The sequence below is a fragment of the Miniopterus natalensis genome, chromosome 5 (genome assembly GCF_054644295.1).
Source record: "Miniopterus natalensis isolate mMinNat1 chromosome 5, mMinNat1.hap1, whole genome shotgun sequence".
Classification (NCBI taxonomy): Eukaryota; Metazoa; Chordata; class Mammalia; order Chiroptera; family Miniopteridae; genus Miniopterus; species Miniopterus natalensis.
The window spans coordinates 63,459,717-63,484,722 of NC_142085.1; positions in this window are offsets into that span (position 1 = coordinate 63,459,717).

Genomic DNA, 25,006 nt, shown 5'->3' on the forward strand with positions numbered 1-25,006 from the left:
TGTATCATTAGGAAATTTAGGAAAACTGCCATGGAGAATATAATAGGCTTGACCCACAGAAAACCTATGGACAGAGAATTTATCCATGGCAGTGTTTAGCTGGACAGTTTGTTCACTTTTAATACTTTTACAGTTTATAAGCCATTTCAAAAAAATGTTATTTCTTTTTAAATCTTTACAGAAACATTGCCATGAAGGTAGAGCAAGTATTCTTATTTCCAACTTACAGTTGAGAAACTAAAAATTAGTATAGATAAATCATTTATTTAAGGTCACACAGCTAATACACGACAGTCTTTAGTTTGAACCGAGTTCAGTGTTCTTTTTCATTAATTCCAGATTCTTCTATTTTTAAAAAAACAAACTGACTTGGAAATTGTATTACCTGAGAGGGAATTGGTTTTTCCAATCAAATTGTTTCACATGATTTGTCAGACTGCCCCTTCCAATTCTCAAAAAAAAAAAAAAATTGCCTTCACCACGCTCTTTTAAAATGTTCTTCTCTGTATATTTTACGTTTTGACAGTTGGTACAGACCAAAAGTCAGGAAATAAAGAGAGGTCTGCACAGCCAAGGTGGAAACAAAAAGATCAAAATGCTAAAGCTTACGCAATTTGCCCTTCGGTAAATAGTCTGGTAGGTAGAGGAGCTCCTGGAGCCCTCCCCCAGGGTGGAACAGTCTGCAGCTGGCCCGGGAAGCACGGGCGCTTCTGTCACTCGCCCGCCCTGCTCCCCACTGGAGTCTAGAGCATATGAAAAGCATTTGGAAGAGGAGGAGTTCTGGTCACAGACAGAGACAATGAGGTTTAAAAAAATCTTGCACTTTCTGTAACAGAAAAGGGAGTAGTCAAAGAAGAGTGAGAGGAGGAGGGGAAGGGGGAAGGGAGGGGGAAGGGGGAGGGAGGGGGAGGGGGAAGGAGGGGGAGGGGGAAGGGAGGGGGAGGGGGGAGGGAGGGGAGGGAGGGGGAGGGGGAGGGAGGGGAGGGAAGGGAGGGAGGGGAGGGAGGGGAAGGGGAGGGAGGGAATGGGGGAGGGAGGGGAGGGAGGGGAGGGAGGGGAAGGGGGAAGAGACGGGGAGGGGGGAGGGAGGGGAGGGGGGAGGGAGGGGAGGGGGGAAGGGGGGGAAGGAGAGGAAGGGAGGGGAGGGAGGGGAAGGAGAGGAAGGGAGGAAAGAACTCGGAAAGCTCAGAAACAGGCAGCTCAGTGCACCACAGTAGATAGTGCAATCTTCATTGCTCTACACTAGAGTGGAATTTCAGTTCAAAATAAAGATCATTGTACATCATCCAAGAAAAGGTTAAGTTATATTTAGAGTACTTTGCTTAAGAAAGCAATAAAATATGCAATACAATTTAGAAAGATTTCCATAAGGAGATTTAAGTGAGCAAATCTTCAGTGTTTCAGAGTGACACATCCTCTGAGGATTCCTGATGGATGAGATTTATTATACTTTCCTCCTTTGTCTCCCTTTCCATTGTAGTGGTTTAGAGTATGGGAAAGACATTTGCATTTCACTTACCTAAATTCAGCTGTACGTGTGCAGGACAAAAAAGTAAAAAAAAAGAAAAGAAAAGGAAGAAAAAATTATGCAGCCATTCTACTCTGTGAGCACATATTTTGGCATGAGCTTGGGATGGAAGACAGATCTTCGCTGTCGCTTCATTCTCAGTGACTCTTAGGGCTCTCCTGATGCCGGCATCTTGCTTTGTGATTATAATGTTTGAAGGCACTTATTGTTCTGTGCCCCATTATCAAATAATTATTTTATCTGTTGAACTGAGAAAACATTAAACTCTTCTAATGCTGGAGTAAAAAAAAGGAGTGCATTATACTTACTGCGTTCATTTCCAGTGTTTAGCGTCAAATAAGAGAAAACCTAATCTGGACTTAGTAAGGAGAGACTTTATTTGAAAGGATTCTGCAAGGTGGGGGAAGGGCAAGCAGCTCCAGAGTGAGGCAAAAAGGTTGTTTTTTGCTCTATAGAGAGGAAGAAATAAGGCTGGAAAGAACTGGGCGGGGAGAAGTAGGATGAGAGAGTGGCACAATCTGGTAGGAGTTCAGAGAAGGGTTCACCCCAAGACCGGCCTGTTTGGGAAGGGTTGTGTGCTGGCTCAGGCTGGGGGGAGCCAACGTTCAGGAACCTTGGGCAAGGAAAGTCGCTTAACCAAAACTAATTTAAGAAGCATTTGGTTCACATTGATCAGTGGGGATGAATAGTTCAGCTAATCATTCTTGAAGCAAAGAGTGGGAATTGGGAGGGTCTGTGTCTGGCCTCACCCAAAGGAACTGGGGAGGCATCACTAACTCTTATCTGAGTCCTATAGGAAAGGGTTGTCCTATAGGAAGTGAGTCATTTCCGGGGGGAGGGGGGGGCTTCTTAACTTTGGCTGCTTTACAGGAGCACTGAGCACAGTCAAAATTCAGCATTGTCAATCACATGTAAATATTACTATATATACTGAATTTTGGGGGTAATTTAAGAAGTTTCTAAAGGTAATTTAAACTATATACCATAAAGAGGTGGCAACTGCAGAATTTAACTGTTGCTTTAGATGACCTGACTAAAATTATTATAAGCACCAGTGTGAGTTGGAAATTTCAGTCCTGAGTATTTCAAATCTCTAACAGAATGAAATCTTATATATCTAGATAAAATGACATATGCACAAAAATGTCATCTACCAAACTGACTCAAGTGGATACAGAAAACCTGAATATCCTTCATCCATTAAAGCTGGGGTTGGTAAACTGTGGTGAGCAGGCTGCATCTGGCCTGGGGTCAGTTTTCCATAGCCTGCAAGTTAATAATAGTTTTTACATTTTTAAAGGTTGTAAAAAAAAAAAAGAGAGAGAGAAAAAGAAAAACAACAAAGAAGAATTGTAACAGAGACTGTATATGGCCCAGAAACTCTAAAATATTTATTATCTGGCCTTTTGCAGAAAAAGGTTGCTGACTCGTGCATTAAAGTAATTGAACCACTATTTGGAAATCTCTCAAATGAAACTCCAGACACATGTAGTGCTAAGGATGATTTCTACCAAACACTTGAAGAACAAACAATATCAATATTACTCAAAGTATTTTAGGCTGTAGAAAAAGAACATTACCCAACTCCCGAGAAATTGGCATAAACTCGATAGCAAAACTTGACAAAGATAGAAAGAGAACAGTCACAGGACATTTTCAGTTAGGTACACCAGTGGAAAAATCTTGGAAACCATATTGCAAATCAAATCAGCAAAGTATAAAACGTATTTTGTACATACACACTTATATCAGAGGAAGGACATCTTGACCCCTTTCCATTGGTTGGGTCAAGAGAGGGCCCCATGTGCACTGGAGTAAGACTGCAGTTATCTAGCCTAAGGCTGAAGGGGACAGCCCAGATCCCCATTACTCTCTCTTCTAAACTTACAGCCTCACATCACCATGTACCTAGAGACCGTCAGAGCCAATTCCATCATGCCTGCTACCCCTGTCTGTGTTAGTTCCGCAACAAGCCCGTTATTCCCCGGCCATCCTAGTCTCCAGCCCTCTCCCCCAATACCTCCGAACATTTTCTTCTCTTCTCCTCTCCTCTCCCAGCTCTCCTCAGCATCTGAAATTTCCACTGTGCCTTCTGGAACCACCATTTAATCATTAGCAACCTTTTTATCCTCAATCATTTTATGAGAATGTGTTCTTCACTTTCTCCTTTTAGGGGAAACCTGGGCACCTCCAGAGGACATTGTGGAGGCAGTTTTTCTTTCCATGCTTGTCCCTCCTCCCAGAAATGGACCTTGAGACCTTGCTGTATCAGATCATTCTTCCTCTCTCCTCCTACCTCCCCACCCCCATCCAAGCTTTGAGTTTCAAATTATAAAGTCTATTGAATCCCTTCTTTTTGCAGTCATTTCCTGAGACCTAGGTCATTTACCCTCAGTCCTTGAAATTTTAGCTCCTGATTTACTCTTACCTTCTCCAAACTTATTATCTTAATTGAGGGAGATTTTCATACTCACCCAGGCAATTCTTTAAGACCTTGCCCTTTCAGTTTCTAGAATTCTTCTATTTTAATGATAATGTTCTTCATTCTACCTCAGCCACTCACTCTGGATAGCATACACCAGATCTTTTCAATATCACTATTAGTATTACCAACATTCTCAGTTTCAAGCATCTCAGTTTCGTAGCACAATTCCTCTTTTTACAGCTTTCTTTCTATAGTTCTTTTACAAGGGTATCTATATAATGTCTAGAATAGTGCCTGGCCAACTGGGACTAACATATATACTTAGAGCATGAATGAACAGCCAATCTGACTTTTTCCCAGGAATGAGAAATTTGTATAAAAATATTTACAGCATTCAGAGACGAGAGTAGGAAAGTTATATAATTATTTAAATAGGTATAGAAAAAGAAAGTGATAAAATCAACACCCATTCATAATTCAAACAAAACCAAAACCTTCTCTTAGCATACTAGCAATAGAAAGAAGCTTTCTCAACATGATAAAGAATATGGGTTTTTTTCCAAAACCAAACTGTTAGATGGGCCAGGTACAGAAACCCAGGCACAGAAAGAAACCTGGGTACAGAGGCTCACCAGGGCAGAAAGCCTGGATGCCTAGCAAGGGGCAAAACTGCAAAACAAGATCCTTGTACCCAGGGTAACCTATCCTCCCCCAGCATATCATTGGTCAGGCAGTTTAGACCCCCTGAGTGTTTCCTCCCTAAAGATAACATCTAGGCCTCAGTTGTTTCCTCCCTAAAGATAACATCTAGACTTCAATTGTATTTCAGCTCCAGGCCCAGAAAAGCAGCAAAACCAGACAAGTGGCTCTGTGGCTGTCTCAGGACAATGACTAATGGCTCCCTGCTCTGGCACTGACCAATCAGTGAAGACCATGACCCTGAAAGAGCACGCCTGGAAAGCTGATGAATATTCTATTGAGACCCTCCCCTATGGTTTCTACCTGCAAGAAAGAGATAAATACACTCAGGACAAAGGACCCAGGGTGAGCTTCCTACCAGGGGAGTAAATCAGTGCCATCTCCTTCCCCTTTCTTCCCTCTGAGGGGACCCCACAAGACTTGCAACCAGGGGAGCAATGGGCAGCAGAAGCTCACCCTGGGCTTACCCCCCACCACTCCTCTCTCTGACTCCTCAGTGAGCCAAAGCTGCCCAGCCTGGGCTCTCCTGTTGCTTCTTCTATGCACCTTACTGTTTCACATCCTAAGTATATTTTTGCTGCCATCATGGACCCAGTACCCTTTGGATATCCCCATCCCTGCCCCCTTTTCCTTAAATAAATTCAATTTTTCTTTATTCACCGTCTAAGATGGTTATTTAGCCTGCCCACACACCACCGACCTTAACCTTTCACAAACTATAGAAAATATTATAATTAATAGTAAAATCTTCAATGTTTTCATTTTGATATCAGGGAACAAGATGTCCTCTGTCTTAACTTCTACTCATTATAATTATGGAGAGCCTAAACAGTACAAAAAGTCAAGAAAAAATTATGCATATTATAAATAATAAATCAAACTGTCATCATTCTCAAAAAATTTAATTGCTAAGGAAAGAAAAAATAATCTAAAAATTTATTAGTGTTAATGTATTTATTTAGCAATACTTCTAGATCTAAAAATCAATATATAAATATCAATTGAAATTCAATACAACAAAAAAATTTGGAGAATTAAGTTTTAAAAGTTATGTCAAAAATATCATCATAAGATCCACTATAGAGGAATAAAAGTAATTGTATATCTGCATCGCTGCCATAGAGAATATTATAAACCTTTAAATAAAGTTATAAGAAAGACCTAAGAAGAGATATACCATATTCATGGATTAGAAGACTTAATATTTTAAAGATGTCAATTCTTCCCCAATTCATCTGTGGATTCAATGATGGTCCAATAAACTTCCAAGTAAGTTTTCTGTTGGAGTTGGAGGAAACTGTTGCAAATATAACAAGCTGATGTTAAGTGTTACATAAAAATTCCAAAGGCTAAGAATGACCAATGGACAGTTAAATATGAAGACCATGGAGGGTATTTTCTCTATTTCATATGTAGAGTATTATAAAGCTGTAGTTATTAATACAGTGAGATAATGGTTCAGTGACAAATATGTAAATGGTACAGAACAAGGGATGTAGAAACCGATCATGCATATAAGGACATTTGACATATGATAAAGGTTTTATTAAATATAAGTAACTATATGAAAATAATTATCAATGTGGGAAAAAATGAAATTGAGATCTTAGTCTTTACAAAAATCTATTCCAGGTGGAACATAGATTTAAATGTGAGAGGCAACATTTTAAACTTTTGAAAGAATATATTTGAGAATATCTTTATGAACCTGGGTTGGGAAGGATTTCTAATGAAGACATAAAAGCCCAAAACTAATGGAAAATACTGATAAAAAATAATGAAAAACAACTAAAGAACTAGGAAAAGTTCAACATACAAATTTTAGGGAATACAATTCAGTCCATCACAGGCCCTGAGGCTGGATCATCTCTGGTGCCTTAAGGAAAACCATGTTGCCTGCATGGCTGGAGTGGAGTGAGGGAGGAGAGAGAGTTAAGAGATGAGGTCAGAGAGGTGATGGTGACCAGATTGTTTGTGTCTAATAAATCATTGCAAGGACTTTGGCTTTTACTGTGGAAGAAATGAGGAGTGGAAGAGTGACATGATCTGAATTATATTTTAACAGTAAACGTTTACTTGCTAAATAGACCATGGAAAGCAAGATGAAAACAGGTGACCATTTAGGAAGCTATTACAGTAATAAGGCTGGGAGACAATGGTGGCATGGACTAGGGGGGAGAGCAGTGTCTGTGGTGGTAAATGGTCAGGTTCAAGTTTGAGTCACCAAAATTTGCTGAAGGGTTGGTTGGGGGTATATGTGAAAGAGAAAAGCATTAAAACTAACCCCAAATTTTGTGGCAAAGCAATTAGAAAGATGGAATTGCCATTAACTAAAATGGAGAAAATATAGTGAAAATTGGGGGAAAATTGGGGACCGACTCCCACTGCTGGGATTCTCTAACAATGTCCTCTTCTGCCAGGTGGAGCTCCTGTGACAGGGAAAGACAGTGTGGGAGGGGAGGTGGCCTAGGAGGACTATGTCCTCAGCACTCAGAAATATGAAGCAGGAAAACAGAGAGAGTGGAATGGCGTCTGGTAACTTGTGTCATCGGGACCTGCAAGTCTTGTGAGTTTCTGAAAACAAACCATAACATGGTGAACTGGAAGAGGAGACGACCCTACATATGCACCTCTAGTGAACTTCTTATTCAGTCTAAAGAAGAGAATGGATGTGCGAAGCTAGGTACATATAGTCACTGTAGACCTTAATATGTTAGTTTTACTCTACATTCTTATTTCTCTTATAATAATTCATGTGTTTTTTTTATCAGTAGTAAATTTGGACCATACAATATGGGATCAATTGGGGAATTTCCTCCTTCACAGGAAAAAAAGTGAAGACCTATATTTGTGGAATGATGATTTTAGTGAATTTAAGTTTTGATTAGGTAATTTTAGACATAGATTAATTTTTTAAGTGAAAATAAGCATAAAATGCTTTCATTCCCTTTCACAACACATTTAGTAGATCTATTTGCTTTGCTGTGTCTAGATTGTCTTCCCAGGAAATTGGGTAAACATTTTAGTTGAGCCAGCTGGTTGTTTGGTAAGCTTGCTAAAGACTTGACTGGCAGCTTGAGGTTTTCTGACTTATTTTATCTGCTCTTGTTTAAGACACGAGAGAGACAGGGCCTGCTACGTTTCCCCTGTAGAGAGCACAAATGCAATAGAAAGAGGAAAGTTTCTCAAAACTACTTGCACAATAAGATTTCTGAAATACATCAACCAAACACAAAGTCTGAGCCATAAAAAATAAAACCTCTTGCATCCCAAGCCAGGCTTTGAAGAAGATTCTTCAAACTAAACTTCCAGTGGTGACCTTTGTTCCCTGGGCCTGTCAAGAGACAGGATAAAAGCCTTTTCCATGCTCTAGGCCATCTAACATCATAAGGTCATCAATTACAAATGAAGAAATAGGATGGCTATGGTGGAGAGAATAACTGGCCTATGCATAGCCCCCAGTTCTCCCCTTCCTTTCTGCCGTGTGGCCGTGGGTAGGTGATTCCAGGGCCTTTGTGCAGAATTGGGGTACTGTGTAGAAGAGGAGAACAGAAGTGACCTAGATGTGCTTGATTTAACTTGCAAAGAGCATAAAGTTTCTTCAGGATGGGAAAAAAAAAAAAAAAAAGACTAGATTCAGGAAAGGGAGAAAGGAAGGAGGAGAGAGAAGGGTTTACTGGATTTATTGGGGTGCCACTGGTTAATAAAATTAGATAGATTTCAGGCGTACGATTCTATCATACATCATCTATTGTATTGTGTGTTCGCCACCCAAAGTCAAGTCTCTTCGTCAGAGACATAGGTTCAGCTCTGAGGGTGGCCGCATTTTAAGGGGCAGGAAGTGAGAAATGCCTGGGAACCAATGAGAAGCCCACCCAGACTCTCACCTTCCACCTTCCCCAGAGCTGACTCTGAGGTTGGTTTGGAATAAAGATTAAAAGTAGAAAGATCATGATGTCTGGGAGGCTGGCCTTCTGCCGTGAGCTGCTTTCTGGGGCTTTTGAGGAGAGAGCTCCTATTTTGCATTCCTCTCCCTAGGAGTTTTCTGCTCCTCTCCGCTTTTCTCTGGGTCCATCCCTTTGCTCACGTTTTCTGTCACTTGTCTTCATTCATTGCCTTCCTATCCCTGTCACATATACTTTTCCCTTCTCCTTCCTCATCACTCTGTTTTTAAATATTCCCTGCCCCCAAAGCCCGCCCACACCATTTTGTTTTTGCCCCCTGATAACAAGATTGATACTTCTCCAAACTGGCGTGTGCCATTTGACCACGGAGAGAACAGAGAGGCTGATTCCGATCACTGCTTCTTCACTTTATACTTTCAGCACATTTGGGGATCCACACTCACTTCCTGCTCCTTCCTGAGCTAGGAGCTCACCCATTAGAAGGGACAAGACTGGATGCTCTAAGTGCCTGCCCAGCTATTGCCCATCCTGAGGAACGTTACTGCAGGTGGTTCCTCCTGATTTGTCCAACAGCTGATAGGACAATGGACTGATCTGAAGGGCGACATCCACAGGCAAGTCAGTGACCTTGAGTGGGCCTGGCAAGAGAACTCTGTCCAGCAGGAAAATGCTCTTTCTGGCTTGTGTCTGTCTGACTAACCCACGCAGTGTCTCTCTTTTGAGAATTTGAATATAGGTTACCAGGGTAAGTAGAAGTGGTTTGAAACACACCCGCCTACGGAAAAGGGGAAGCATAAGTCACGGTGCAGTGGAGGCTAATAGAAAAAGAGAGAAAGCCGTAAATCAGAGAGAAAAAGCTGTAGAAGCAGAGACAGGGAGGGAAGTGGTAGAGTAACTAGAGTTGCTAGAGGAGGGAGGAGGGGTCTCAGTGGTGAGGGGTCAGCTGCTTCTCCATGCAGGAGGCCTGACACTGTAGCTGTTGAAATTGAAGCAATTAGAGTAGGCATCCCTATTCCTTGAAACTTGAAAGAACTGAATTCATACATTATTTACTTTAATCTTAATAATTTCAAAGGTTATTTCCATTTTATTGCTGAGGAGACAGAAGTTCAGAAAAATTACATGACTTGACCATGGTCTTGTGAAAGCCCCACATACTTGCTTGTAATGGAATGCTTGCTTGTAATGAATAATATATACACTACGGGAGAGTTTTTGAAGCCTATATTCAAGTAGAATAACATGAGATTTTTCTATTGTAATTCCCTTTTCTGTCCGCATTTCAATGTAACTTTAGTGCTTTATTCTCTCCTATCTGGCACTCACTCTCTTTTTGTCTCAGTAACTTGTATTGCATACAGGCTATTTCAACCATGTACTATTTGATGTCAGTATTTTAAAGACTTGCCTTGATAAACCCAAATCAGGATGTTTTATTTTGACACAATTTGTAGAATAAAATAATCTGTAAATTCTCAGTCAGGATTATATCTGGTTTGAGTTAATCAACAGTGTTGCTGAATATATATGCAACTTGTGACCTGGAAAACTTAATTTCTCAATTAGGGTCCATTTAGTTTAATTTTTCCATTTATAATTCTTCAGGGTTTTTTTTGTTTGTTTTTTTTTAAATTCAGGACATCAGAAAAAAGAATTTACTTGAGAATTCACTGCAATGTGTACAACAAAAAATGTATTATTTATACTATTACCTCCTCAAAATAAGGCAGATTTTATCTCCTTCTCTCTCTCTCTCTCTCTCTCTCTCATCTATCTCTGTATCTACATATCTATGTTTCTTTCTATCTCTATCTCTATCTCTCTATCTCTATCTCTATCTCATCTCTAATCTCTATCTCTATCATCTATCTATCTATCTATCTATCTATCTATCTATCTATCTATCTATCATCATCAATCATCTATCTAATCTGTATATTATCTATCATCTATCTATCATCTATCTATCATCATCTATCATCTGTCATCATCATCTATCATCTATCTATCTTCTATCATCTATATCTATCTATCATCTATCATCTATCTATCATCTATCATCTATCATCAATCTGTCTATCTATCAATCTATCATCTATTATCTATCTATCTATCTATCTATCTATCTATCTATCTATCTATCTATCTATCTATCTATCTATCTATCTATCATCTATCATCTATCTATCTATCATCTATCATCTATCTATCTATCTATCTATCTATCTATCTATCTATCTATCTATCTATCTATCTATCTATCTATCATCTATCTATCATCTATCATCTATCTATCATCTATCTATCTATCTATCTATCTATCTATCTATCTATCTATCTATCTATCTATCATCTATCTATCTATCTATCATCTATCTATCTATCTATCTATCTATCTATCTATCTATCTATCTATCATCTATCTATCTATCTATCATCTATCTATCTATCTATCTATCATCTATCATCTATCATCATCTATCTATCTATCATCTATCTATCATCTATCTATCTATCTATCTATCTATCTATCTATCTATCTATCTGTCATCTATCTATCTATCTATCTATCTATCTATCTATCTATCTATCTATCTATCTGTCATCTATCTATCTATCTATCTATCTATCTATCTATCTATCATCTATCTATCATCTATCTATCTATCTATCTATCTATCTATCTATCTATCTCTATCTATCTATCTATCTATCTATCTATCTATCTATCTATCTATCTATCTATCTATCTATCATCTATCTATCATCTATCTATCATCTATCTATCAATCTACCTATCTATCTATCATCATCTATCCATCTACCTTTTCCTAGGACTAAAGGCCAGTTCTGAGTTTTGGCCAGGGCCTCTTTGTATTCCTCTGATTCTCACTCCTCCTCATCACTGATACAGAATTTTAGTTTTCCTAATGGTTTTTCCTTCATTATTGGTTTAGTATGATGACTTGCCAACTTGCCTCAATAAGTTCTCTAATGCCAGTGCTGCTATTTTCTGTTCAGAGCACTTGGGTTCTGTGTTGCAATCCCTGTCCTGGGCTTGGTTTCACTCATGCTTATTTTGTGCTGAGTTACATAACCTGAGTATACACATTTTCTCTGGCCTCCTGAGCACAGAAAGCAAGTCTGAGGTCCCCTTGGTTCAACCATCTGACCTGACCATTTTAGCTCAGACTCTTCCATTGTGGTCTATTGTGACCTTTGTGTCCAGCAAGAGGACTCTCCTCTTACTCTGGAAAGAGGAGCCATTATCCTGTGCCTGAGTTTTGAATGGGGAGGAAATGCCTCCGGGCAGAATGCCTCAGGACAGATAGTTTTGAGGAAACACAGACATCCTGGTTCACAGCCATTTTCTGCTTTCTCTTCCTTTGCACATGTGGCTTAGAGGATATAGAGCCATGCAGGGGCTCGTGGCCAGGACTATGCACAGCTGGAGGAAAGGCTCACACCAGGCTGTTCTTTAAATCCTCAGTCCCTCTTTACACTTCATAATGGCCTCATGGGTAAGACAGAACTGCAGAAGGGCTATCCAAGAGAAAAATGGAAATAAAAGATTTGCACCTAACTGGGCTATTGACATTTGGTCTTCTTGAATTTTTCCAAAAACAGGGTTTAAAAGGGTATTCTTCCATTCTTGAAGAAGGTCGTCAGGCACCATTCTTCAAGGGTGTCTGAGAAAGAGAAGCCATCTCGGGCTGTCCCTTCTGAGTTAATGCCTGTTTTTGGTCCAATGGGAGTAGGTTCTGTTTGACTCTCTAAGGGTTCTGGAGACATCATAGGCTGCCTGGCTTCAACTTTACTCAGGGCAGTGTTTCTAACTCCCCAGCAGGGCTGGCTTCAAAGGCATGTGGCCCATGTAGTCACTTAGGGGCCTGCACTTAGAAGGGCCTGACTCTTGGTTTAGCACTTTGCTGTTGCCATGTTGAAATTATTATTTTTGAATAAGAGGCCCAGCTTTTCATTTTGCACTGGGATCCACAAATTATATAGCCAGTCCTGCTCCCCAGAGCGTTTGCCTCAGATACACCTGGTATATGCGTATAAGTCAGATTCCTACTGACCGACACTCTAGGGCTAAGACCCCCGAATCAACATTTTAACAGAAATTCTCCCACTACGTTTGCAAAGCCAGGGAACCACTGGCATAGAAATTTGAGATATCATATTCTTGGGCAGCTCCTCTTGTTAAAAGATTCAAAACAAAATTCTTGGCTGTTATTTCAAGTAGGGGGAAAAAAGAAGGATCCATAATTTAGAATGTTTTATATAAAATATATTAGGTAGTTTTGTGTTATCACCAAGGAAAATGTTTAAAAATATGCCTGAAAATATTGATTTAAGAATTCTCATGTTCTTTGTTCGTTCTAGCATACTTATTTATTTTATTTCTTTTAGTCTCCCATTAAGTCTGAGCAATGCATCCCCTATTTGTTAACTAATTAGACCTGCTAAAAGGGAGTAATTTTGTTCTGAAAATAGTTTTAATTTCCTCCAATTCCCTTAACACACTGACAAATCAGAAAAGATGGAGCCCTCACATGTACTGTAGGTTTTTGAGAAGTGCTAGTTGACAGTCTTGTAGGTGAATATATTTAATTTTTATTCCAAACTAATTTCACGACCAGAAACAGCCTCAGCCTCCCAGATGACCTTATCGACAGATGTTAACCTGGCTCTGGAAGCAAGGCCCTGGATTGAGGGTGACTGGAGACTGTTGTCTTCTTGTGGCTCTTTTTTGGGGGACTGTGAACATGAAGATAATATCAGTTGCACTAAGATTGTAGCATTAAATATTTAATCTAGTCTAAATCATCATAGAGCCATTAGAAGGAAGCAGCTTTTCATTACAGTGTACAGAACACAATTTTAACCAGCCCTCTAGTGATGAAAAGTCTACCTGATACCAGAAAGCTGTTGACTCATCTGATTGCAGCCCTGTCTGATGTCTGGGCATGAAGTTTCATTCTTTCTAACCACAAGCTCAATCTGTAAACATGGAGTGTTTTGCTAACCTGTACTTTTAGACACTCGATGGTCAATAGATTGTTTTGACTGATTTTCTGTGTATTTAAAAAATAATATTTATTATAGTTTCCCCTTATGAAAATAAAAAAATTTCATGGTAGAAAATTTGAGGAAACAAATGTTTATGTATTCTTGGACAGATATTTTGATGCCTTTTGAAATTTCATTTTACTGAATCTATTTCACTTGATACTTAGAACTATTTATAATATACAGGGTGGGGCAAAAGTAAGTTAAACAGTCGTTTGTAAGGAAAATAATACAATAATAAAGAAATAATAATACAAGAATAAACTCTGTGTTTTGTTCACAACCATAAACCTACTTTTGCCCCAATCTGTATAGCTGTTATCTTTGATTCAAACACGTGAGTAAGAAGTTTTGGAAGTTAACTAGCAGCACTATTAATTTAGACACTTACTGTTTTTCTCTCAATGTATGAGTTTAGATTTAAAATGAAAATCTTTCAGGATGGAGTTTATTATTATTTTTTAAATAAACTATTTTTAACCTGAACTTTCTACTGACTTTTGATAAATTCTTTAGAGAAGATTGAGAAAATACCTATGTATAAGTCAGATCCTACAGACGAACAGTAGAAATGATTTTCTGGGAACCTCTTCTCATCTTTCTGTGTTTCCCTCTTGATTCATCTGCCTCCAAGCTCTGGGTGGTGGCAGCCTCTCAGCCCTGCTGCTCATAATCAGCCTGTAATGCAAGCCGCATCCGAACCTTTCCCAGAATGGCATTCAGGCATCTGCTCGGCCAGGATTAAAGGCCAGAGAAACAAATTGAACGGCACTAACTGCTTTGATTGCTAAAGCAAGTCAAACAACTGGTCCAGGGCCTTAAGAAATTCACACAAACACAACCTCACAAATATTTGGGATGTTCTTTTTGCTTTTGACGTTGTTGCCCACTTAAATAGTGAACATGGTTTGTGTGCACAGTTATTCATAATTTTGTTTGGGCCCTTTCTCTACGAAAGATCTGTCTGGTTATTAAAGAATAAATACAATGTTCTGTGTTTTATAAACAAATGTTATGTAGGTTATAATTGTTTGGTTAAAAAAGGGAAACACTAGCCAGATCTCAAAGAGATATCTGTGTATCCAGGTTCATAATGATGTTATTTATAATAGCCAAGAGGTGGAAGCCAACTAAATGTCCATTAAGGCGTACATGGATAAAGAAAATGTGGTCTATGCACACAAAAAAATGCTTTCAGCCTTAAAAAAGAAGAAAGTCATGTCACATGTTACAACATGGATGAGCTTTAAGGGCATTATGCTGAGTGAAATAAGCAGTCACAAAAAGACAGATAATGTATGATTCCACTGACATGAGATGGCTGGTCAAACTCAAAGAAAGAGAGTACAGTCGTGGTTGTCAGGGCTTGGGGTGGGGGAGAAATGGGGAGTTGTTGCTTAATAGGTACACATTTTAGTTTTATAAGATGAAAAAGTTCTAGAGATCTGTTGCGCAACAGATTGAATGTACTTAACACTATTGAACTGTCCACTTAAAAATGGTAAATTTTTAATGTTTGTGTTTTTTTTTAATTTTTACCACAATTAAACAAAAAATTTAAAAAGTAAACATTGTATGATGGTTGATTAGTTCAATTAGTTAGAACAGACAATAAGGTGTAAGCCTGATCTTAAACATAATTTTAATCCAAAACTGAACAAACAGTAATTGTCTCTCTTTAAACCAGTTAACTCTCCCTCTGTTGTATGTTCTGATGCTACATGAGTTAGCTTGGCCAGCAACTTCCTGAGTGTTTGCCCAGTGTTTCATGGCACAGCTACCAGGCAGAAGCTTTAAATGGGGTGCCTTTACAACAGCTTTATAAACACAAAGGAGAGCACATTTGCTAAATACTTTACAGTTAGTGTTACATAACAGTCCTAAAACATAACTCCTTAATCTTACATTTAAAGGCTGAGAAAACACTCAAATTAAACTCCCATCCTCTTTTCATTTTTGCTTTCAAATTTTTAAAATGATTGTTTTGACATTAAATAAAGTATCTTACATTTATAAATAATAAAAGCTAGGGAGTAAAAAGGGAATTTTAATTGAAATTAACCATTCTGTTTAAACTCTGCATTAGTACTTAATAGGTAAAGTTCATCAACAAATTGCTCATTTTACAATTACAAATTTATTTCCTATTATCAGGCACTGAACTATAATTAGGAGATTACATGTGTAGGCTTTCTATTCAACAATTTAATACACTTCTTGTAAACACTAGAAAGAGGCCCTGGGTTAATTGTTTGAAAATTTTTGCCAGTGACTAATCCTTGACTGTTGTAAAATGAAAATGGCTTAAACTCAAGTTTGACGTAGTCCAGTTACAGAAGTGCTTGGGAGGGGTGGTACCAAAACAAGATTATATATCTAACAGCAGACTTTGCTCGGTGCAGCTATGTTATTCTGTAGCAGCATTAGACTGATTGACTGATCTTCTGTCATTCTCAGTAGCCATTTGTCCTTTATAGGAAGGAAACAGATTATAAAACAAATATATTGAGCAAACTTTTACTTTGAGAAATGTCCAGCTCAATCTTTGCAGGCAATATAAATTTACAGTTCATTGCATTTACATTCTCAATGAATTATTAGGAGACTTCCCCCAAAAGTTTTTGTTCAGATTTAGATCATTACTTTTGGCTTAGGAATACGACTCCATAGGATTTCAGCTATTAACCACATATGAAATACAGGCTTTTTTTGTTTTTGTTTTTTAAAAAAATCTCACTCATGTAGCATATTTCAATTACCTCAGTTATACAGCATCAATCTGAAATCTAAGCTAAACTCTTGCTGTGTCTAAATCATTGTGTCATTTATTTTTACTCTTTGCTTTCAGATAATCAAAAATGCAGTTAAAGTGGAATTAGAACAATGACAGGATAAGAGAAAAAGGTTACAAGTGAAAGTTTATTATAACATAGCTCTTTGTTAAGGATTTAGGTACACTGTGGTTACGTTGTATTTTCTTCATGTAAAAACTAAATTTACACAGTTTTCCTACTAAAATAGCCTTTGACCTGTCTCTCAACACTAGTATTAGAAAGGAATTCCTCCATCTTGGAAATATATGGAATTTATGATAAATGTAAACATAAGGTAAATATATTGGGACAATAATTTTTTCGGGTTGTTACAACAGTGTTGCAATTTGCCTAATAGAAAGCATATTGCTGGTTGTGTAGAATATCCTTCTGGTGCTGGTGCCACTTACTGGCAGGAAACAACCATTCAAATGCACTTAAGAAACAAATCTTAGGGAAGTGAAAATATAGTTTTTAACTCTTTCATTTTGACAAAAGTTTTTAATTGTGAAATTATTATTATTTTTCTAGTAAGCTATTGACCAATACGCAAACAATCCCATCCATAAATATATAAGTGATTTCAGGCCTTTAAAATTCTTCCCTAGGCCTATGGGCTTCCCCATAGCTCTCAGCGGATGATTTCATCTCCTAAACCACAGAAAGTCTATCAGGAGGCAACTTCCTCAGCATCTTAGTTCTTTCCCCGCCCCTAGCTCTCTCTAGACCAGCATGGAAGTTACTCCTTCCATTTTAGAAGAATTATTTTTTCTACTGTCAGAAACTTAACCTCCATCTGTTCTGTTGATGCCACTCCTCCTGCGTAGTTGAGCATCTTGTACCAGTGATGCTCCTATATCTGTGTCCTCTTAAGATTTCCTCCTCAGCATATAAACCCACTGGTGTCTCTATCAAACAAAACAGGGGAGAAATAAACACATGCACAAACCCGCACCCCCACCAAGCCCCCATGGACTCTCCAGGGTCCTCTATCTACTAGGTAACTTTTCGAATTCATTTATAGCTGAAATCCTCCCCAGAAGACCCCTGGCTCCACCTCTTCATCTCTTTTTTTGTGCCTAAATTTATTATAACCTACTCCCATCACTGAACTAAAATTTCTCTTTCCAAATCATCAGGGTCCTGATTGCTAACTGCGACAATGTTCAGTCTTGTCTTTCCCTCAGTGTTCAGTATTATCGTCCATTCTGTCTATGGAACATCCTTGATCTCCGTTGTCTTAATCTTTTGTGGTTTTCAGGGGATCCGTCTGGCACCCTTCTTCCTTTACCTCTCCTTGGTACTCCCTAGTAGACTACGCTCAGAACTTTTCACTTCTTCATCTACACACTTCCTATGAAAGGCCTTTTAACTTTGCTGGCTTCAGGCTGGTGAACCTCAGACCCACATTCCACCCCAGATTTCTCCCCTGGACTTTGCCCTTGTCTGTGTCACAGGCACCTTAAAGGCATTTGGTTAAACTGGAATCTCTACAGAGTCTGGTTTTCTTCTGTGTGCTCTCTTGTTCATTGGACCAGCGGATATCCGTTATCCAAGATAAACTCGTACACAGTCTAGGTTTCAACTTTTTCTCTAAGTCATGTCTAAGCAGTGGCAGAGTTTTATCAATTTTACATCTTTAATAGCTTCTGAATTCTTTCCCTTCTCTTGTCGCTGATTGGATTTTGACCATTGTTATCCCTGGCTAATAGTCACCACACTACTCTTTCTAAATCCAGTTCCGATCTAATGAAATCCATTCTTCATCTTAACATATAGTAATTTTTAAACACACAAACCAGATCATGTAGTTCTCAGTTTAACATCTTTAATAGTTCTTCCGTGTCTTCAGAAATAAAGAAGGTCCTCTATTTGGCCCCTCTCTGACTCTCCAAACCCTTCTTTTAGTACATACAATCTGCCATGTATTTCTCACCATCTTTACTCAAATCATATTAAACATTGCTCAGTTCGGGACATCTTTCCTATCCCTTTCATACCCATGCATCCTTCAGAAATCAGCTCCTCAAAAGACATTTCTCAGTGGTTTAGTTTTCTGACCTGAGAGCTCATTTTAAATCCTGTGCTTAGCTCATATAATTTTTTCATTTATATTGAAATTATTTTCCTCTTCAAACTCTTGGAGGTCAGGGGACCTTTATCTCTGATTTTTCAGTGTCTGGAAATACAGTAACTGATAGAGATTGGTGCTCAATAAATGGAAAAAGAATGGATGAAGATGGAAAGAAAGTTAGCTGTTTTCTTAGAGCCAAGTAAATAACTCTGAGAATCTGTTCTAGCCTAGACTCAGATTTGAGAGAGCCACTCAATTTCATTATCTAGAAAATAGAATAAATCGTGATGATGATTTCTCATTTTCTTTCTGAAAGGTTTTGACAATAGAATTTCCTAAGTATAGCATTTTAGGTCCAGGATATACTTTAGAAATTAAGGCTGTGTCTACTAGCCACACATATTTCAAATAGATATGTAAGTGTGTCAACACTATTACAAGATGCAAGATCCTCTGATAATTACATACAAAGCAATCTTGCTTATTAAAGTATTTTCAGTGCTATAATGTACATAAAAGTTGATTTATTGTAATGTACCTTTTTCTAAGATATTCTTTTAGAGAAATTAGCATTTCCCTGGCTTTATTGTAACCTGCAGTGTTTTTCTAATATTACTGTCATATATATTCTCTATTAATAAAGAACAAAATAAGCATCTTTGAAGTTATATAGTTTCAAAATCCAAAGGGAGAACATACTCTCTTACTATTATATGTTTTCTGAAATTCTTTACTAAGTTTATCAACCACAAAGAAGTTTCTATTGCCATTTTAATATTGTCTCTACCTTGTCAAATGTAATGGTTGAAAATGAAACCAATTCAGTCACCCAAATGTTTTGTCTACTTAGTCTAAGACAATGGGTTTGACTTTTGCCTCTATTACGTGGAATTGTAAATAAATCGGCCAGTAATTTTGATATCCTGCAATTATTAGAGGTCTAAAAACATATAGCTGGGTGCTACAGTTTATGCATTCATATATCTGTTCTTTAAACATTATTAGACTTCTGTGGAATGGCAAAAACTTCTTATAATTCAAAGTGCATTTGAAAAACAGATAAATAAACTGATATGCTTAATGATGCTTTAATCTAAAAAGTCAAAAGTAAACAAGTGACAAAAATATAAGCAACAACCAAAGCATGCACAAATCCTCTAAAATCCACCCCCCAACTATTTCTCTTGCTTTTGAGAATTTCCGTCTGTAACCTTGTCCTTGGTCATGCAGGAGTCTGGCCTTGTATCAATTCCTCTTCACCAAGAATTTCATGTGTGTGTATATATATTTCATATAAAAATAATGCAATAAGTAATAATACAAGAATAAACAATGTGTTTTGTGTATTCACCACTGTAAACCTAATTTTTCCCCACCCTGTGTACACAGAAGCAAGTCTCATCAATGAATGAGAAGCCTCCCTCTCCCTCTCTCATGTCCTTCCACCTCTGTTTTTCCTTCTAACTCTGCTGCACTTCCAAGCTTTGTCTTCTGTAAGCCAGCTTGGGGAGACACCCTCTCTTTATTAGGATGTAATACTCTGTTAGAAAGTTGCCAAAGTACCACTGCCTTGTGACCCAATGTTTAAAAGAGATTTTAGGGCAACCAGCTCTTTAACCACTGAAGATGGGCCTAGAAACAATCCGTCTTCCCTGTTGTCCCTGTCTTACGGGTTATTATCCAAAATGCAAGCCTCTCCACGTAGCAATAATTCTTAAACAGAGGTACTTACATTCTGATTGTTTGAGGCAAAGCCAGAATTAGTCTTGAAAATCCTTTAAATTATATCCATACAAAATGGTTTACATGTCTTCGAGGGTACAATTCTCTACAGCAATTCTTTGAGAACTGCCGAGGTAGACTGAAGGAAGGAACAAAGGGAAATAGGCAGGAAATAGAATATAGGCCGGTGTGTGTGACTTGTCTGTCAGGGTAACTGTACATTCCCAGCAGTAAACAGGGTTCTGAAACATTCAGGATTCTGAAACATTCAGGATTCTGAAACATTCTGGCCTATCTGCTGAGTAATCTGCTCTATGTTAATACTGTAAAGGCTTAATAACTTTACAATCTTAATATAGTTTAATTTTTGGTGGTGAGGGTTAAGTGAGAGCATAAACATGAGTGTACCTAGCTCAGGCTTTGGCATCTAGTAAACACTCAAAAAATGTTTGCTGGATTCAAGGCTAAATCTTGCTCGGTCATATTAACACATGCACTGTTCTTTGAAAACAGGCCACCTGTTTCCTGTTTTTCAAAGTTGCTTTTCCTCTTTGGACGGCTGTCATTTTTATGGGCATTGGTCTCATTACCAATGTGACCAAAGTGAAGTCACAGCTTCCTCAAGGGTTAAAATCTGAAGTCAGCCCCTCGGATGTGCGCGTGTGTGCGTGTGTGTGTGTGTGTGTGTGTGTGTGAGAGAGAGAGAGAGAGAGAGAGAGAGAGAGAGAGAGAGGGAGAGGGAGGGGGAGAGAGATGAGGTTCCATGGACTCAGCCCCGCCCACACTCCCTGGCCCATTTCTGTTCCAGCCCAGCACCCTCCACCACCCTCACTCTTGCTCCGCCTCTAAAACGCCTCTTCCTTGTGCAGCAAACTCTCCGACATTCTTAGCCTCCTCCTCTGACTCCTTTCTCTGGTTCCTGTCATTGCCTGACAGCTAGCTCACAGCCAGAATTTTATTCTTATTTGACCTATTTGTTGTTTCATGTCCCACATTCTTCAAGGCCAGAAGCGGGTGGGCGTCCCTGCTTCCCAATGGTGCCCTCGGGGCATTAGCTCATCTTACGGAAGCTCCGCTCCTTGGAGACTAATCCTTTACTTCTCATCTAACGATATCAGTTAACATTTATTGAACACTTCTACTGGGCCAGGCAGTATGCTAATCGCTTTGCACAGATTATTCCACTGAACACACACACAATAACTCCATAAGGTAGAAACTATCATTATCATATCATTATTAGCTTTACAGAAGCCAAGAAACTGGTTCTCATCTGTATATGTGGATATGAGTGCCTAACTCATTGGGTTATTGAGAGGCATAAATATATGTAAAGTGCTCAGTAAATACCATGTAAGTGTTTGCTGTTATTTTTGTTGTCCAAGGGAGCTGTGTGAAGTGGGAAAGCTAGGATTCACACCCTGGCAGTCTGACACTAGACCACATATTCTTAATCATTACCAGGTGGCATGGCCAGGTGGCACTCTACTGACCACTCTTCATTCAGCAATAATATCCTCAGCTCACAGCTTTTGAAGCCAATTCTGCTTCAGTTCTCCTTGGCTTTTTCATAGTGCATGGGGTGGCTCATTGTTCACTTACCCTTATGTCCTTTGTCTCCTCTGCCGAGACTCCTTCTGCCTATTCACGTTGCCTCGGCCACCCACTACCCCAACACATCCTGCTTCCTTTACTACTCATATCTCACTATTTCACCACAGCCCACTGCCACTTTGGTGCATCCTCACTGAGACATCCACTCCATAATCACTACCACAATTTCATGAGCTACCAACTCTCTTCCACTTGTATTTTTTCCCAGCTTAGATTTTATGGTTCAAATCATATCATGTCCCTGTAGAGAATCTCAGTTCTCTTATTCACTTCTAAGCGTCTCACACTCACCTGGAGAACTTTAACACTGGTTGAACCCAACTCTCTACCTTCTTTGTCCCTACATATGAGCAACTGTGTATGGCTGGAGAAAAATCAATAATCAGGCTGCTTGGTTTTCATCAATGGATAAATTAATCATCATATTTAAGTGCCTTAAGTAGGCACTTGGCACTCACTGTATGACAGAATAGTGCTTCCCTAGCAAACTTAACTACTCTTAAAATAATTTTTGTATATTTTCTCCCTTCACCTCCCATCTTGCACACCTTCCCTTAGCACTTGCTCTTACTGATGACCTTGTTTCTTTTTTTTTTTGATACTGTGCTATTTATTATTTATTTATTTATTTAATTTATCTTTATTTTTGAGAGTATTACAGATATCCCATTTTTCCCCCCCAATTGACCCATCCACTTCACTCCCACCCCCTCCCCAGGCCTTCACCTCATTATTGACTGTGTCCATGGGTTATGCACATATGCATATAACTTCTTTGGTTAATCTCTTCCCACCCTCCACCCCCTTCCCTCTTTCCTCTGAAATATGATCATCTGTTGCATGTATCAATGTCTCTGGATCTATTTAGTTCATCGGCTTCTTTTATTAGCTTCTTCTTGAAGAAGACCCTTCAACTTTTCCTGTAGTGCTGGTTTGGTGGTGATGAACTCCTTTTAGCTTTTCTTATCTGTGAAGCTCCTTATCTGACCTTCAGTTCTAAATGACAGCTTTGCTGAGTAGAGCAATCTTGGTTATAGTTCCATGTTTTTCATCACTTTGAATATTTCTTGCCACTTCCTTCTGGCCTGCAAAATTTCTGTTGAGAAATCAGCTGACAGTTGTATGAGTGCTCCCTTGTAGGTAACTAACTGCTTTTCTCTTGCTGCTTTTAAGATTCTCTCTTTGTCTTTAACCTTTGGCATTTTAATGATGATGTGTCTTGCTGTGAGCCTCTTTGGGTTCCTCTTGTTTGGGGCCTTCTGTGCTTCCTGGACTTGTAAGTCTATTTCTTTCCCCAGGTAGGGGAAGTTTTCTGTATTTATTTTTTCAAATAGGTTTTCAATTTCTTGCTCTCTTTTCTCTCCTTCTGGCACCCCAATAATATGAATGGTGGACCTCTTGAAGTTGTCCCAGAGGCTCCTTATGCTATCTTCATATTTCTGTATCCTTTTTTCTTTTTGCTCTTCTGGTTGGGTGTTTTTTGTTTCCTCATGTTCCAAATTGCTGATTTGATTTTCAGTGTCCTCTACTCTACTGTTGATTACCTGTAAATTATTCTTCATTTCAGTTAGTGTAGCCTTCATTTCAAATTGGTACTTTATTACATCATCAATTTTCTCAGTTATTTTCATCATACTCTTACTAATATGGTTGAGCATCCTTATAACCCTAATTCTGAACTCTGTATCTTGCTTGGATCTATTTCATTTGGGTTCTCTTCTAGAGATTTCTTCTGTTCTTTCCTTTGGGACATGTTTCTTTGCCTCTGCATTTTGGCTGCTTGCAGGTGTTTGTTTCTATGTGTTAGGTAGAGCTGCTATGTCTCCTGGAATTTGTACAGTGGCTTTGTGTGGTAGGTGTCCTGTAGGGTCCAGTGGCTCAGTCCCCCCAGTCACCTGAGCTGGGCCTTCTAGGTGCTCCCTTGTGTGGGCTGTGTGCACTGTCCTGCTGTAGTTGAGACTTGGTTGCTGTTTGCGTCACTGGGAGGAATTGACCCCCGGGCCAATCAGCTGTGAGGACCAGCTGCCACTACAGCCATAGAGCTGCTGTGCTGGAGACACCCCTATGGAGCAGGATTTACTTCAGTGGGTCTTTGGTGTTCACCAAGTGGGCCCCTTGAATGTGTCACTGGTGGATGTGGTAGGGCTGTAATCCAGCGTGGTCGAGCCTGACCACCAGGTGCACTGTCTCTGGGGCCTCCCGGGAGGTGCAAAGTGAGCCTGTGCCAGTGCCTTGCCCAGGGCCACCCAGCATGAGCTACACAGCAAACCGTAGTTGGCTGCTCCTTGTGCTGGGCTTGGAGGTGCCCAGGAGAGGCCAAGCTATGAGCCAGTGCAGCTGCCGCTAGTGCCAGGCCTGGGGCCGCTTATCAAGCCGTATGGGGCAGCTGCTGCTTGTTTGAGAGATTTTAGGAAAGTCCTAAGCATGAGGCTCGAGAGGCCACTTGCATAGAAAAGCCCCTGGAAATGGCCTGGATGAGCTGCAGGTGGGGAGGGCGGGGCCTCCGGGAATCACGGGGCGGGGCCAAAGGTGCGAGTCAGGGGCTGGCGACTCAAACATGGCGTCTGCCTGCCGGCTGTGCGGGGAGGACTCGCCACAGGAGCCATGGCCTCCGCCAGCCCTTCTGCCTGGGAGGAAGCCGCCCTCCGCCTCTCGCCCGGATCTCAGGCAGGTTAGTTCCCCCCGAGTGTCCCGGGTCCTTTCAGGCCGCTGCCCGGCGCTGGGCTCAGAGGGAGCATCCGAGTGAGTCCGTGCCGGGCCCTTAGGAGGAGCTGCTGCGGCTCCCGCAGCCTCCGCGACCCTCAGGGACAGTCCCCGCTGGTTTCACAGCCCGGAGTTGTGGGGACGTCTCTTCCTGGCCCTGGAGCCCTGGGCTGGGGACCTGCTGTGGGGCTGGGACCCCTCCCTCCTCTGGGAAACCCCCACCGCCGAGATGTCCTCCCGGGTTTAACCCTTGGCACGGGGTGTGGGCCCGCGGATGTCTCTGGGATTCGGCCCCGCTCCGCCTGCCCCCCCCCCCCCCCCCCGGTCTCAGCGCTTCTTTGGTTCCTTGGTTGTAGGACTTCTGTTCAGCCGGATTTCAGGAGGCTCTGAGTGATGGTTGTTCTTTGTTTTAGTTGTGATTTTTATGTGGTTGCGGGAGGCTGCTGGTGC